The sequence below is a fragment of the Cupressus sempervirens genome, chromosome 7 (assembly GCF_028749045.1).
Source record: "Cupressus sempervirens isolate cs-2001-9-10 chromosome 7, ASM2874904v1, whole genome shotgun sequence".
NCBI lineage: Eukaryota > Viridiplantae > Streptophyta > Pinopsida > Cupressales > Cupressaceae > Cupressus > Cupressus sempervirens.
This window is the reverse complement of record NC_143124.1, coordinates 742,182,047-742,196,290: the sequence shown is the minus strand read 5'-3', so window position 1 is coordinate 742,196,290 and position 14,244 is coordinate 742,182,047. Positions and strand designations below refer to the sequence as shown.

The 14,244-nt window shown below is 31.6% G+C and overlaps 1 pseudogene; it reads left to right on the top strand.

Moving 5' to 3' along the window:
- The first annotated feature begins 2,675 nt into the window (after positions 1-2,675).
- Positions 2,676-14,244, top strand: part of LOC149549401 (putative fatty acyl-CoA reductase 4) — a 44,209-nt pseudogene continuing 32,640 nt past the window's right edge.

Genomic DNA, 14,244 nt, shown 5'->3' with positions numbered 1-14,244 from the left:
ATCAATTCCACAAAAATAAATCCATAGATCCCTTAGATGTCTTAAATAACTAGTTACTACTATCACTCGGTAACCACACAAAAAAATTCTATAACTTGGTAGATGAACTGTGTATTAGCTTATTACTGATCTTTAAGCATTTACAATTATTAACATGCATGCAAAATAAAATAACATGAACACAAGAGACACTAGATTTAACATGGAAACCCAATATGGGAAAAACCACCAAGTAACTAGCTACCAATTTTCACTCTTCTAAAGTCAGCCCTGTTAGGAGCCACCCTTGTTAAAGGTTATAAAGCACACTGTTAGGTGTGATCTTGTTAGAGGATTTTATCACCCCACTAGGAGTTGCCTTGCTAGAGGACTTTAGAACAATTCAGTAGAACTATCCACCTTGTTAGAGGATTTACAAAAAGAAATGGTTGCTAAACCAACTCTATTAAGAGATTTAAAATTCATTGCTACAATTGTGAGAAAGTAACAATGAGTGACCTGAATGAGATGTAACTGATCTTTGTTGTTATAGATCTTTGTTCTACTTCACTAGATCCTTACTAATCGAATACACCTTTGCTACTCCTCAAGGATATCTGATCCTTCTGCAAAATTCGCTCACACTTCCTGTTTACATAATCAACTCACTTGCATGCTCGCTCATTCATACATCTATTCATACTTTAGAATTCACAACTTGACTTTTTATTTATACCTTACAAATTGTCAAGTCGACTCATTTACAAGTTACATTTACCAATAAATAATACATCAGTCGACTACAGTCATTACATCAAACAATTAAACATTATTTCTCAAAACAATGAAATCCTTCATTGGCCAACCTTGCTAGGTAAACACTGTGTCCAAAAATGATTTCCAGTGTTAACCAAGTGACGCTCAGTAAACACTGTGAACTCTACAAAATTCTTTGGAGATTGAGTGAACTCAGTTTAAACTAATTTTCCCTCCCTAACCTTGTGAGCTCAATAGAAACTGACTTCTGCCATAGAATCCTTCAACTCTTGAGTGAGCTTGGTAGAAGTTGTCTTCATAGTGTAACTTCCAGAAATGCTTGGTAGAATCTGTAAATCGCTTTTCTGACCATCCAAGCTTGGTAAACTCTGTCTGATAACTGATATGACATTTTTCTAACATCAAAGACAACACATAATTGAACAATTTTATCCAACAATAAGACAAAGATAAGACATTGATGGAGAGACAGATTATCCCCATAAGCTATACACTCAACCATGGTTGAATACAAAAAAGAAGGAATGTTAATTATTTCAACATGTATTAAAATATTTAGCAAAGGAAAATGATAACCATGCTAGGTAGTAAATCTCCCCTACAGAGAAAATAACTTCATAAACCACATGCAGATAATAGAAAAAGTGCACAAAGTTCAAGGAAGTTCTATTTAATGAGTGACTAAATTCATTGTTTTTGAGATCTGTGATCAAGATTAAGTAGAAAAATATGAAAGGATTTGGAAAAATAAAGTTATCTATTTAAGGAGATGATCAAGACTATTTTTGGTTGTTGATTGTTAACTGATATTCTTGATAATGTGCAAGAATCACTTTTGAAGTGAAGAAGGAAGAAGAACAAAGTGAACCAAGTAGAACAAAAGTGAAAATATCAAGAAAGGGAACTATAAAGTGATAGTTAAAGTTTGTAAATCAACTAGATAGAGATCAAAAGGAAGAAACCAAGAAAAGTATAAATCTAAATAAGCAAGGTAGTGTTGAACCTAGAAGATCATTTGACTATTACTTTCCTACCATTTCTCTTAACTAAATGGACATAATAAGTCTTTGAAATCCTATGTGGTAACATTGATTAGTGATGTTTGTAAATCATTTAGAGTAGGCCACTCTTTAGTAATGAAAAGGAGTGATAAGGTCTAGATGATCCTTGGTTAAGACCCTCTAACCAGATCGCACTAAAAATGTGCATGTAAACTTTTAACAAGGTTGGCTCCTACTATAGCTCCCTTCAAAAGAGTGAAATTTTTGAGTTGTCAATTCCTGGGTGGCTTTTCCCTTTATAGGGTTTCCCTATAAATGTGTGAATGCTTATGTGTTGTAAATTTTATTTTCATGCTATAAGTTTATTGTTGCAACTCACTGTAAGATAAATTATTGTTGTGATACTCTCTATAAGGAACAATGAGATAATAGTTTGAAGTAAAGTTGATATAAGTTTAATTTGAGAAATTGAATGTGGTTACTGAGTTATTATTGTGAAATTTTATGAAGTTTTAATTATTACTAAATTGTTTTAAAGGCATTTAAGATGATTAGATATAATGGATACACCTTGCTCCCCTCTCTTAGATATTTGACAATTGGTATCAAAACTAAGTGCTTGAAGAAAAAGTTTGAAGGGTCTTGAGCTAATGATCTGAAAAATGTATAAGAAAGATGTAACAAAGCTGAACAAGGAGAACTTCTCCTCATAGAAAAATATAATGAGGCTACTTGTATATGGAATTGGAGGAAATACTTTAAAATTGGATAGAAAATACATATGTTTCTCCTACCCCTCCTATGACAATGGAAGAGATGGAAGAGAAGAAAGCGAATAATAGTCTAATGATTGATATTAAATTTTCCTTGAATAATGTTGAGTTTGATGATATCAAGAACTTTACTAATGCTAAAGAAATGTGGGACAAGTTGGCATTTGTACATGGAAGATATGAGAATGTACTAAGAGAAAGAGTAGAAAGTCAAAGAGGCAAATACGATGACATGAGAATAAAGGAAGGTGTGAATGTTGTGTGGTTTGTAAATTGTATCAAGGAAGTTGAAATTGCAATCAAAGCTACTAGACAATTTATTAGTAATATTCAAGTTGTAAGTAAGGCTCTAAAAAATCTTCTACCTATCTATGCTATTAAATTTTGTGCAATTTAAGAAGCCAAAGCTATGACTAGTAATGTCCTTACTCTTGATGGTTTAGTTGATCGTTTGACTGCATTTGAATTGAGTAATTTTGATAATAGTATACCTACACTTGGGAATTCTTTCAAGACTTAACAAGCCATTGGTAGTTCAAACAAAGAAAAGAGAAACAAAGAAGAAAGTGAGTTAGAATCAGAAGACGATATGGTTGACATTGAATCATTTCTTACAAGAAGAATACCAAGAGGTAAAGGTAAATTATCTTTGATATGTTTTAAGTGCAATAAAGTATGTCCTTTTTCTACTAGATGTCCTAACAAGTGCAAGAATGATAGAAATGATAAGAAGGATTGTAAGTATAGAAAGATCAAAGATTACAAGGACAACTTGGGAAGAAATCATGCTATATTGCTAAGGAAGAGTACACTGAGTCAGATACTCAAGATAATAGAGATGGAGTGGAAATTGTGGTGTATGTTTCTATGAAAGAAGACTCTAATGAAAAAAGGTGTCAGGGTGCTAAATCTCTTATTTTCGATATTAGTAAGAATGATAAATGGATCATGGATAGTGGATGTTCACATCATATGATAGGAAATCTTAGTATGTTTAAAAAATCATGTTCCATGTCTAGTGAAAGGTAGAGGTTCATTGATGTTGAATGACAAAATCATATGTAATGATGCATATTGGGTGCAAGGAATAAAATGTAATATTTTGAGTATTTATCAGTTCAATAATATGGGTCACAAGCTAGAGTTTCAAAATATGAAGGTCAAGATCTATGATGATGATGGTAATCTTATTGGCACTAGTGAGAAAACTAAAGAGAATCTATTTGATCATGATCATAACATTTATGCATTTTTTTTACAAAAGTTAAAGATGTGTAGTTATAGCACAAAAGGCTATGTCATGTCAATTTTGAGAATATGGTAAAGGTTAGTAGAAAGAGAAGAGTTAGAGGCTTACAAAATTTGCATAAACATCAGAATGCTATGTGCAAACAATGTCAACTCAGTAAGATGACAAAGTCAAGGTTTTCAAGTAAGATACATACTTCTAATGACATTATGGAATTAGTGCATATTGACTTGTGTGGAACAATAAGAGTGAAAATCTATTATGGTGACATATATTTTATGATATTTGTTGATGATTATTATAGGAAGATGAAATTCATGTTCGTGAAGTTGAAGCTACATGATTTTGATATGTTCAAATGGCATAAAGCTAGAGTTGAAAAAGAGAATAGTACACAATTGAAATATTTGAGATCTAATAGAGGTGGCAAGTTTATGTTCGTTGAATTTACTAAATTTTGCCCTAAGACTGGTATTATGAGATAGTTGTCAATACCAAGGATACCACATCAAAATGGGATTGTTGAACAAAGGAATAAATTAATTTTTGACTATGTAAAAATATTGATGATTGTAAAATGAATTTCTTAAGTGTTTTGGAGAGAAGTCAGTAACACTATAGTTTACACTCTCAACCAAGTTCAATTGTTGAAAGGAACAAACAAGACACCTTATGAACTCTATTATGTTCATACACCTAATGTGAGTTATTTTAAGATATTTGGTAGTAGATGTTACATTCATAAAGATGTGAGGAATGAAAATTTTTATTCAAAAGGTGATGAAGGTAATTTCCTTGTTTATTCTTCTAAGAGAAAATCCTATAAATGTTTGAACAAGGATACTAACATAATGACTGAAAGTCAAAATGTAAGAGTTGATGTGTTCGTAGACAAGAACAATGAGGAAAGAAAAAAGGAACCAAATTTTTACATCAAATTTTTAAATTTCTATGAAGATTCTTTAGGTGTAATGCTAGAGAAATAGTAGAGAGAAACCAAGTATCAACCTATAATACCCAAATCACAGATGGGAAAACCCAAGCAAGATGTTGAGCCCTGACAAAGTGAAGAAATATTGGAAATCATTGAACTGAAAATGTTCTAGAAAAGGATGTGAGAAGTAATTATTCATTGGAATAAATTATTTGAGATAAAAATGTTGAGGTCATGACAATAATTAAACTCAAGGAAAATACAAGTATAATTAATGAAATTGAACCAAGAACTGTGAAAGATGCACTCAACAATAAAAGTTGGGTTAATGCTATGAATGAAGAGATTGATCAGATAGAAAAATATGACATGTGACAATAGTACCAAGACCAACTGATAAGAATGTCATTGGAACAAAGTGAATTTTTAGAAATAAACTAAGTGAAAATGGTGAAGTTATGAAGAAAAGGGATAGATTAGTTTGCAAAGGTTATTCCTAAGAAGAAGGATATGATTAAGGTGAGATTTTTTCCCTAGTTGCAAGATTGGAAGGAGTCCAAAAAAATTTAGCTTAAATGCCACTTATAGGAAATCCAAGGTATATCAAATAGATATTAAGCATTTCCAACTAGAATACTTGAAGAGGCAGTGTACATAGAATAACCTAAATAATTTTTTGGACTAGGTTAGAGGTGCCTTGTTTGGAAATTGAACAAAGTAGTGTATGGATTGGAACAAGAATTGAGAGCATGGTATGAAAGGTTAAATTTATATTTGACTAAGATTGGATTTGTTAGAACAAGTGAAAATACTAATCTACATTTGAAAAGTGAAACTAAAAATGTGGTGTTGATTGCCAAAATGTTTGTGGATGATAATATATTTAGTGGGAATGATTTGCTATGGAAATCATTTTCTAAAAGTTATTTAAGATATCTATGTTTGGTGAGATCAAATTTTTCATCGGCTTACAAGTTCTTCAAACAAAAGATGGTATATATGTGATTTAGTCCAAGTATGTTAAGGAAATTTTAAAAATATTTGGGATGGATGAGTCAATTCTACTCAATACACATATGGTAATAGTATGCAAATTATCTAAGGAGAACTCTACTATTGTGGTAAATGAAACACAATATAGTTCAATGATTGTCCAAAGCTATAGTATGTTGTCCATAGTAGAGACCTGATATTGCTCATGGAGTTAAAATAGTTACAAGGTTTTTTTCTAACCCTAAGGAAACACATATGAGCATTTCTAAAAGGATACGTATATATCTAAAAGGAATTGAATATTTTGGATTATGGTACAAACAAGATGGCTACTTTATACTTAAAGTCTACACTGATGTTGATTGGGCTAGTAATGTGGATGACATAAAGTGTACAAATGGTGAATCTTTCTTCTTAGTAGAAATACTAATTACATGTCTAAGTAAGAAATAGAGTTGCATATCACAATCCATTGTTAAAGTTGAGTATGTTTTTGATGCAATTAATTGTTTTACTATTATTTGGATTAAGCAATAGTTCAAAGAAATACAAGAATAATTTAATGACTCTATTACTATTTATTGTGATAATTCCAGTGAAATTAGAATATCAAAGAATCTGGTGATCCATGTAAGAACCAAGCATATATCTATCAAGTATCACTATTTAAGAGAGAAAGTACAAGAGAAGCAAGCGAGGCTTGAATACGTGAAATCCAAGGAATGAATTGTAGACATATTTACTAATCCATTATCTAAGGATGCTTTCCAGTATCTAATAGGAAGTTTAGGGGCCTCCTTCCCCTATCCAAGGTTCATTAAGAAAAGATCTATGTTGCATCAATTCATGAATGATCATTTATAAATATTTTCGGAGTTGATAAAAGAGTTCACTCTCTGGGATCTATTTCTCAAAGATGTGCAAGTGATTGTAATGAAATTGATGTAAATGGTATAGGCAATTTATAAGGCATCACTACAAGATTTTATAAGTTTCACATTGGAAAGGATAGAAGAACTAAAAAGGGAGAGAATCAGAAAAGATGAAAAAGTTAATGAGGGGATGAAAGGAGAGAAGTGACTGAACTGATTGGGAGAATCATTGAATATAAAATTCATAGACAAATGAAGATTATTTTTGAAAGAAGAATGATGTTTTTGAAAAGAGAAGTATACTCAAAGGGGAAGAAATTATGAAGATGAAGCTGTTAAAGATACCAACTGAGTGAAATTATTGTAGAGACTCGAAGAATAAAGTCAAACAACTGAAAAGTTGTATTGTTGTCAATGCATACATTTGTAATATAAAATCTTATACTTATGTGTTTCCATCAATATCAAAGGGGGAGATTGTTAGCCCCAAACTGATAATGATGTTATTGTATATTAAAGAGTTATATCTATCGTTACGTTTTCATTGATGTCAAGCCTTAGTTGTTTGATCAATGAAGATGATTTGTAGAAAATATGATGATAAACAAGTTGATAAGTGTTGGTATTTAATGGGTACTTGAATGAGTTGGACTATGATAGTATAACGTTTGATTGATTGTTTTGAAATCATTTAATGTTGCATTGAAGTTCATGTATTTATCGAGCTTCACAAGTTATACTAACAAACTAGGTGAAAGAAGAGATATCATATTCATTACTTGATTTCAATTGTCATTGATTGCCTAGAATATAAAAGTTAAAGTTAAGTGTTAACCAAACAATTTTAGTATTAACTGAGTGATGTATTTTTTGATTAATGTTGCAATGTTCACCCAGTGAGGAACAAACAAAATGTTAATCTAAGGCTGAATTTTGATTCAAATTAAGAATGTTCAAGAATATCAAAGGATAAATTCAAAGTTAATTTCTAGATCTATGTCTAGATAAATTTAATGAAGATTTATTGAAGGAGATTTAGAAAGATAAATATGAGCACAAACTTCAAGGAAGTTCTATTTTTGAGTGACCAAATTTAGTAAAACTAGGATCTACGATCATGATTAAGAAAAAAATTTAAAAGGATCTAGAAGGCATAAGTTGTTTATTTAAGGAGATGATCAAGAATATTTTTTGTTACTGATTGTTCACTGATATTACTACTGATGTACAATAATTATTGTTAAATTGAAGAAGGAAGAATAAAAAGGTGAATCAGGCAGAATAGAAGTGAAAATATTAAGTAGAGGAAGTACAGAGTGATAGTCAAAGTGTGTGAATCATCCAGATAAAGATGAGAAGGAAGAAACCAAGAAAAAATTAGATCTAAACAAGAAAGGTAGTGAGAAACCTAGTACATCATTTGACTATTACTTTCTTACCATTATAGTAGATCAAATATCTTACCCAAAATGATCTAACAAGCCTTTGAAATCATATATGGTAACATCAATTAGTGATGTTTGTAAGTTCTTTAGAGTAGACCACTCTTTAGTAGTGATAAGGAGTGATAAGGTCTAGATAATCTTTGGTTAAAATCCTCTAACCAAGTCACACTAAAATATGCATGTCAACCTTTACCAAGGTTGACTCCTAGTAGAGCTCACTTCAAAAGAGTGAATTTTTTGGGTTTCCAATTCCTAGGTGGGTTTTCCCTTTATAGGGTCTCCTCATTAAATATTTGTGTCAAATATGTGAATGTTTATGTGTTGTAAATTTTAGTTTCATTATATTATTTCATTGTTGCAATTAAATATAATCTAAGTTATTATTCTAATACTCATTATAAGTAACATTGATATAATAGTTTGAATTATAGTTGGTATAAGTTTAATTTGATAAGTTGAATGTGGGTATCGAGTTATTATTTTGAAAGTTTATGAAGTTTAAATTAGTACTAAATTGTTTTAAAGGATTGAAGGATAGATGGATATAACTAATCTACCCTACCCCCCCCCTCCTCCCCCACCCTCACATGTCTTAGTTATCTAATAGGAGGGCCAACTATTATGTAGGCTTTTTCGAAGATCTATTTTTTCTCAACAACTTCTGTGTTAATCCTCACAATACTCCTCTCTTCAAACACACTCTACATGATAAACTAAATCTTTTAGCAATGGAAACTCTTGGTCTTTTTAGAATGCTAATAGAGAGATGAATATAGAATTTAAAAAATTTGAAGTTTTGACAAATGATTATAACAACACTCATTAGGATGAGAATCCCCACTTAAGAAAGATTCCTTGAAATTCTTGAGGTATACTCAATCTGCCAACTTTCTAGCCTTTGATGGGATTTTTGAAATAAATAAAAAATAGTCTTTGCTCATAGGTCAAGATTATTATACAATACTTCCACCTATAAGATCTTCCTCCTTTATTTTTATAGAATTCTCTTTAATTATTAGTTTCACCACCATAAATACTAGCCCTCGTTCTCAACAATATTTATATCCCCTTCTGTCCTATTGTCCAATTCCTATATATCATTTTCTTTTCTTTTCTTCTTCTTTTTTTTTATTCCCAATAATTTCTTCTCTTCCCCATTGACCATTTGATAAGAATCCTAAAGATTTATAGGGGTTGCAAATCTTGAATCTCATATATAAAACTATACTTTGACCCATTCAAGTACCTTGTCACTTTCTTCATGTCTTCCTCATAATAATAATAAATATAATAATAAACTAAAAGAATATTCTAGCATACTTTTTAACCAACATATCTTATTGTTTTAAGTTTAACCTCTTGAATTAAAGATTGGTCTAACAATCACTCAGAGGGAGCTTGAACTTCAATTTAGTAACCACTATATCCCAAGACTTAATATTTTCCTTATTATTATTTTTTGTATCCTTTTTTTCAACATAATATCACTGCATTACAACACCTCCTTTATGTCTTCTACATGAAATCTAAAAACTCTAATGATAGTTACAATGGTAGGCAGTGCTACAAGGATCAACTCAACTATCCTTATAGAACTTTCTAACAGAATTTCCTTTGACTAATTTGTAACTTCATACATGCCTAAAATTCACATTTTTTCTCCTTATGTATCTCTATTTATTTCCATTTTCATTTGATTGATTTTGTTCATTGAACCTTCACTTTTTTTTCCTTTCTTTAAAGATATTCACTTGTCCTTTCTTATGAACTAAATGGCTAAACCCATCAATAACTAGCTTACTTACTTTCTATAACTAACAACTACTAATAAGTTTTCTTTGTTGATAGGAACTTTTTTATTATCAAGGACATGAAGTCGAAAAAATGTAAAGAAGAATAAAAGAAAACCAAAATCTTCAGAAGTCATGATGTTCCTACATCACTATTGACCTTGCCCTTCCAATATTTACATTACTTACCTTGATATCTAGGTGAGGCATCCTCATAGCTATTATAGCTTGACTAACACATCCACAAATCCTAAACAATACATTAGATTTTGACTCTTTTTTCTTGGTTAGACTTGCATATAAACTTAACTACGTATAACTATTGTTCAACATTGGGTTAGTAATGACATACAATGTGATTTTTTATGTGTACAAAGGTAAAACGAAGTGATCATTTCAAATGATACATACTTAAAGATGCCCCAATAAACATACACTATAACTACCTCAATAATTTTCAATGCTCGAATATAAAAGTCCTAATCGTTATCTAAAAATTGTCAATACTGATGCACAAATATCTCAAAAGTTACACTAAAAAAAACTCACTAATAAGAATTAAAGAGGATGATTATTAATAAATGATATACATTTATTAAGGAACTTTTATTTATAATGTTTTAACATGTGTACACATCTAGGCATAATAGATTTTGATAATAAATCAGATTTTTAATCTTTATAATTAGTCTCCATAACTATATGAATATATAATGAACTTAAGAAAATAATTTGTCCATTTTGTATTTCTCAAACTACAAACCATCTCATTTTATATAGAGAACAACAAAAGCTATTTTCTTTTGTTCTACAAAAATTAGTAATCAAAATATTAGATGACCACAGAATAACTAGCACAGATGAAGATGACTATCAACAATTATACTCACCTTGCTATGAAGTTCTACATGTTGCAAGTTATGTTAATTGAAATTTGTACTCGCATTGCTTTGGAGCTTTGTATCATCATCTTCATTTGTACTTGCACTACTTTAAGATTTCTAGTAGTCATGGTTTCAAAAAGTTTTCATAATTAAAACTTTAGGCATGTATGTCATGAATTAGGTTTTTTCTATTGAACCTATCGATGAAACTTCTAATTGTTAGTTAAAAATATTAATGAGTCTATGTTTCACAATGTTTTTATTTTGAGTTTTGTTAACAAAACACAAAGTAACACCCTATTTATATAACATTACTAGTGTGAATACATTTAGTTCAAAAGTAGTTGTCTATTTGATGACCGCGATGTTATAGTCCACCAACTTTGTTGTGTGGAGACCATTTTTCTAGAGGTAGACATAAATCTATATGTGTCTATATAGGCTTATGTGGTTAAGCATAAATCTTCCCTTTTCTGTAGATCACCCGTGATTGGTCATAAACAATTTTCAAAAGTTTTTTTTTGTTTGGAGAGAAGAAGGTCTACAAAATGGCAATTGTTATAGTGAAATTTTTAGAGGACATGAATGTACTAGTGTTGGGTGGGATAGGTTTCCTAGGAAAAGGTAATTTAATACTATTCTTAAGTATGTTTTCAAGTGGGATTGGGATTTGTAATATTTTCTTATCCTTTGTATTCATTTGTGTGAAAAACAAATCACAACCCTAAAAAATTTCACTCGGCAACAACTAATGCTGAGTGACAGCTTGCTCAGTACCAATGGATATCGAGTGATAGGAGGGTACCAAGTAAGCTTAGCACAAGAGGAAACTAAGTGAACTCGACACACAAAGGGAAACTCAGCATAAGTATATGCCAAGTGAGCTCGATAGCCACTACAAAGTGGTACTCAACAAAAGAGGATGCTGAGTGACACGGTAATAACTATAGAGAGAACTTGATGAAAGCAAACATAAAGGACTTGGTAAAGACCAAACCGAGTGGGCTATAAACCAAACTTACAATCTATATTAATTAGAGAGAAAAAGTATGAAGCTCTCAAATATAAACTTATCAAATGCAAAATATTACGCAATGAAGAATAGAAGAAGAACAATAGATTTTAGTATGCCTACTTGGTTTCTTGCTTTCTATTCAAATATGATAAAACTATTACAAAATCTGGGAGCATTTGGCTTCAACTAGAAAACCCTAAAATCTTCAAACTAATAAAACCTAAAACTTTAAACTTGCAACTCTAATGGTTGCATACAATAATGCCTGGAGTAATCACTACTTCATAGGAAAAATCCAAAAAAATAATGAACTTACAGAATGATAAGAGGAAACACATGCAACTGGAGACACAAGAACAAACTTCCTTTTGTCTTCTAACCTTTGACTTAATCTACTAATTAACTTCCTTCTCAGCTCTGCTCTTCTGCAACTCTCTAATCTCTTTGAATGAATCTGAAGCATTCCTTTTTGTCTCTCTTAAAAATGTTTTCCCTCTCATTTTTCAATTTTGAACTTACCTACCATGCATTAATATTTCTAACTATTCTGGAGGCCATTAGGGTGGTAGGTGGGCATTTGGCTCTAGGGGCAACCAACCTACAACATTAAATATTTCAACACTCACCCTTTGTCTCGAGCCAAACCAAACAAGGATCACTCCTGATCCAAATCAATTACACCGATTCTCTCTCTTAGGTGCACAAAAGTTCCAATGCTTAAGGGATTAATAAAAATTTCTACTAACTACTTTTCTAACTTGCAAAATTCCATTTTGATATCTCCATTCTCCACCAACTCTCTGATGAAGTGATATTTTATCTCTATGTGCTTGCTTCTCCCATGGAAGATTGGATTCTTGGACAGTGCAACTGAGGAGATGTTGTCACAATAAATTTTGGTTCCATCCTCTTGCCTTTCATTCAAATCTATCAAGATCCTTCTTAACCAAATAGCTTGACATAGTGTTGCATTTACTGCTATGTATTCAACCTCTACTGTAGATTGAGCAACAATAGGTTGCTTCTTGGATGCCCATGAAATTGTGTCTGATCCCATATGAAACATGTATCCAAAAGTGCTCTTCCTATTATCTAGACGTTCATCCCAATCACTATCTATGTAACCAAACAACTTGAAATCATTTACTATAGTATATAAATTACCAAATCCCTTGGTACCATTCACATACCTTAGGATCCTCTTTCTTGCTTGCTAATGGGAATCCTTTGGTGTTTCCATAAATCTAGAAATCAAACTTATTGCATGCATTATGTCTGGCCGAGTTGTAGTCAAATAAATCAAGCTTCCAACCATACTTTTGTATAGTGTTGGATTAACTTTTGCTACAATATTCCTTGCTCAACTTCAGACCTACTATTGTTGGTTTTGGGGTTACCTTATTGTTCTACATTTTGAATCTCTCCAAGATCTGCCTTGCATATTTTTCTTGAGAGATGAAGATGCCATCATGCATTTGTTTTACTTTTATGCCTAGAAAGTACTTCAAGAGACCTAGGTTTTTCATTTCAAATTCATTTTGCATTGCCTCTTTGAAGTCACCAATTAGGAAATTATCATTTCCAACGAAGACTAAGTCATTTACATACAAGATAACAATCAACACATTACCATTTTCCATCTTGATGTAAAGTGTGGGCTCCCCATCACTTTTTCTAAAACCATTGCTCATCAAATATGAGTCAATCCTATTGTACCATGCCCATGGATCTTTCTTGAGCCCATATAGTGCTCTCTTCAATCTATACAACTTGTTTTCTTCACCTACAACTTCATAACTAGGTGGCTATTCCACATAAACCTTTTCTTTCAATACACCATTCAAGAAGGCAGACTTCACATCCATTTGATATACCTTCCATTTGTGTTGGGTTGCAATTGCTATGATAGCACAAATGGTTTCCATTCTTGCAACCAAGGCATATGTCTCATCATAATCTCTACCATATTGTTGCTTGTACCCCTTGACCACTAAACATTCCTTATGTCTATCTATTTTTCCTTCAGCTTTGCACTTGGTCTTTTATACCCATTTCACTCCAATTACTTTTTTCTTGGGAGGCAAAGTAGTTAACTCCCATGTCTCATTCTTTTCAATAGCATCTATTTCCTCATCCATGGCATTACACCATTTCTCTTCATTCATAGCTTCCTCAAAATATATTGGATCACTATGAGAAAATATTACAAAATTTACACTCTCATCATAATCTTCCTCATACCTTTCATCCTGGTATATCTCCCTTAGACTCTTAGTCTATTTTGGCAATAGGGAGGTGAGAGTGGGACCTGAATTTTCAGTATTATTGCTACTACTATTTTGCATACTAGCTTGGGGCTATCTTGATGTCCTTGCAGTTGTTGCTCGGCATGTTAAGGGTTGCTTTCCTTTTTTCCTTTGTTTTCAATCCATGTTTTCTGCTCCATCATCTTGTTGGTCACTAATCTCATCTTCTTCCTCTTTAATATTAGGCACTTTACTTGAAGTGCTTGAGGATTCATCTATCAAGCCA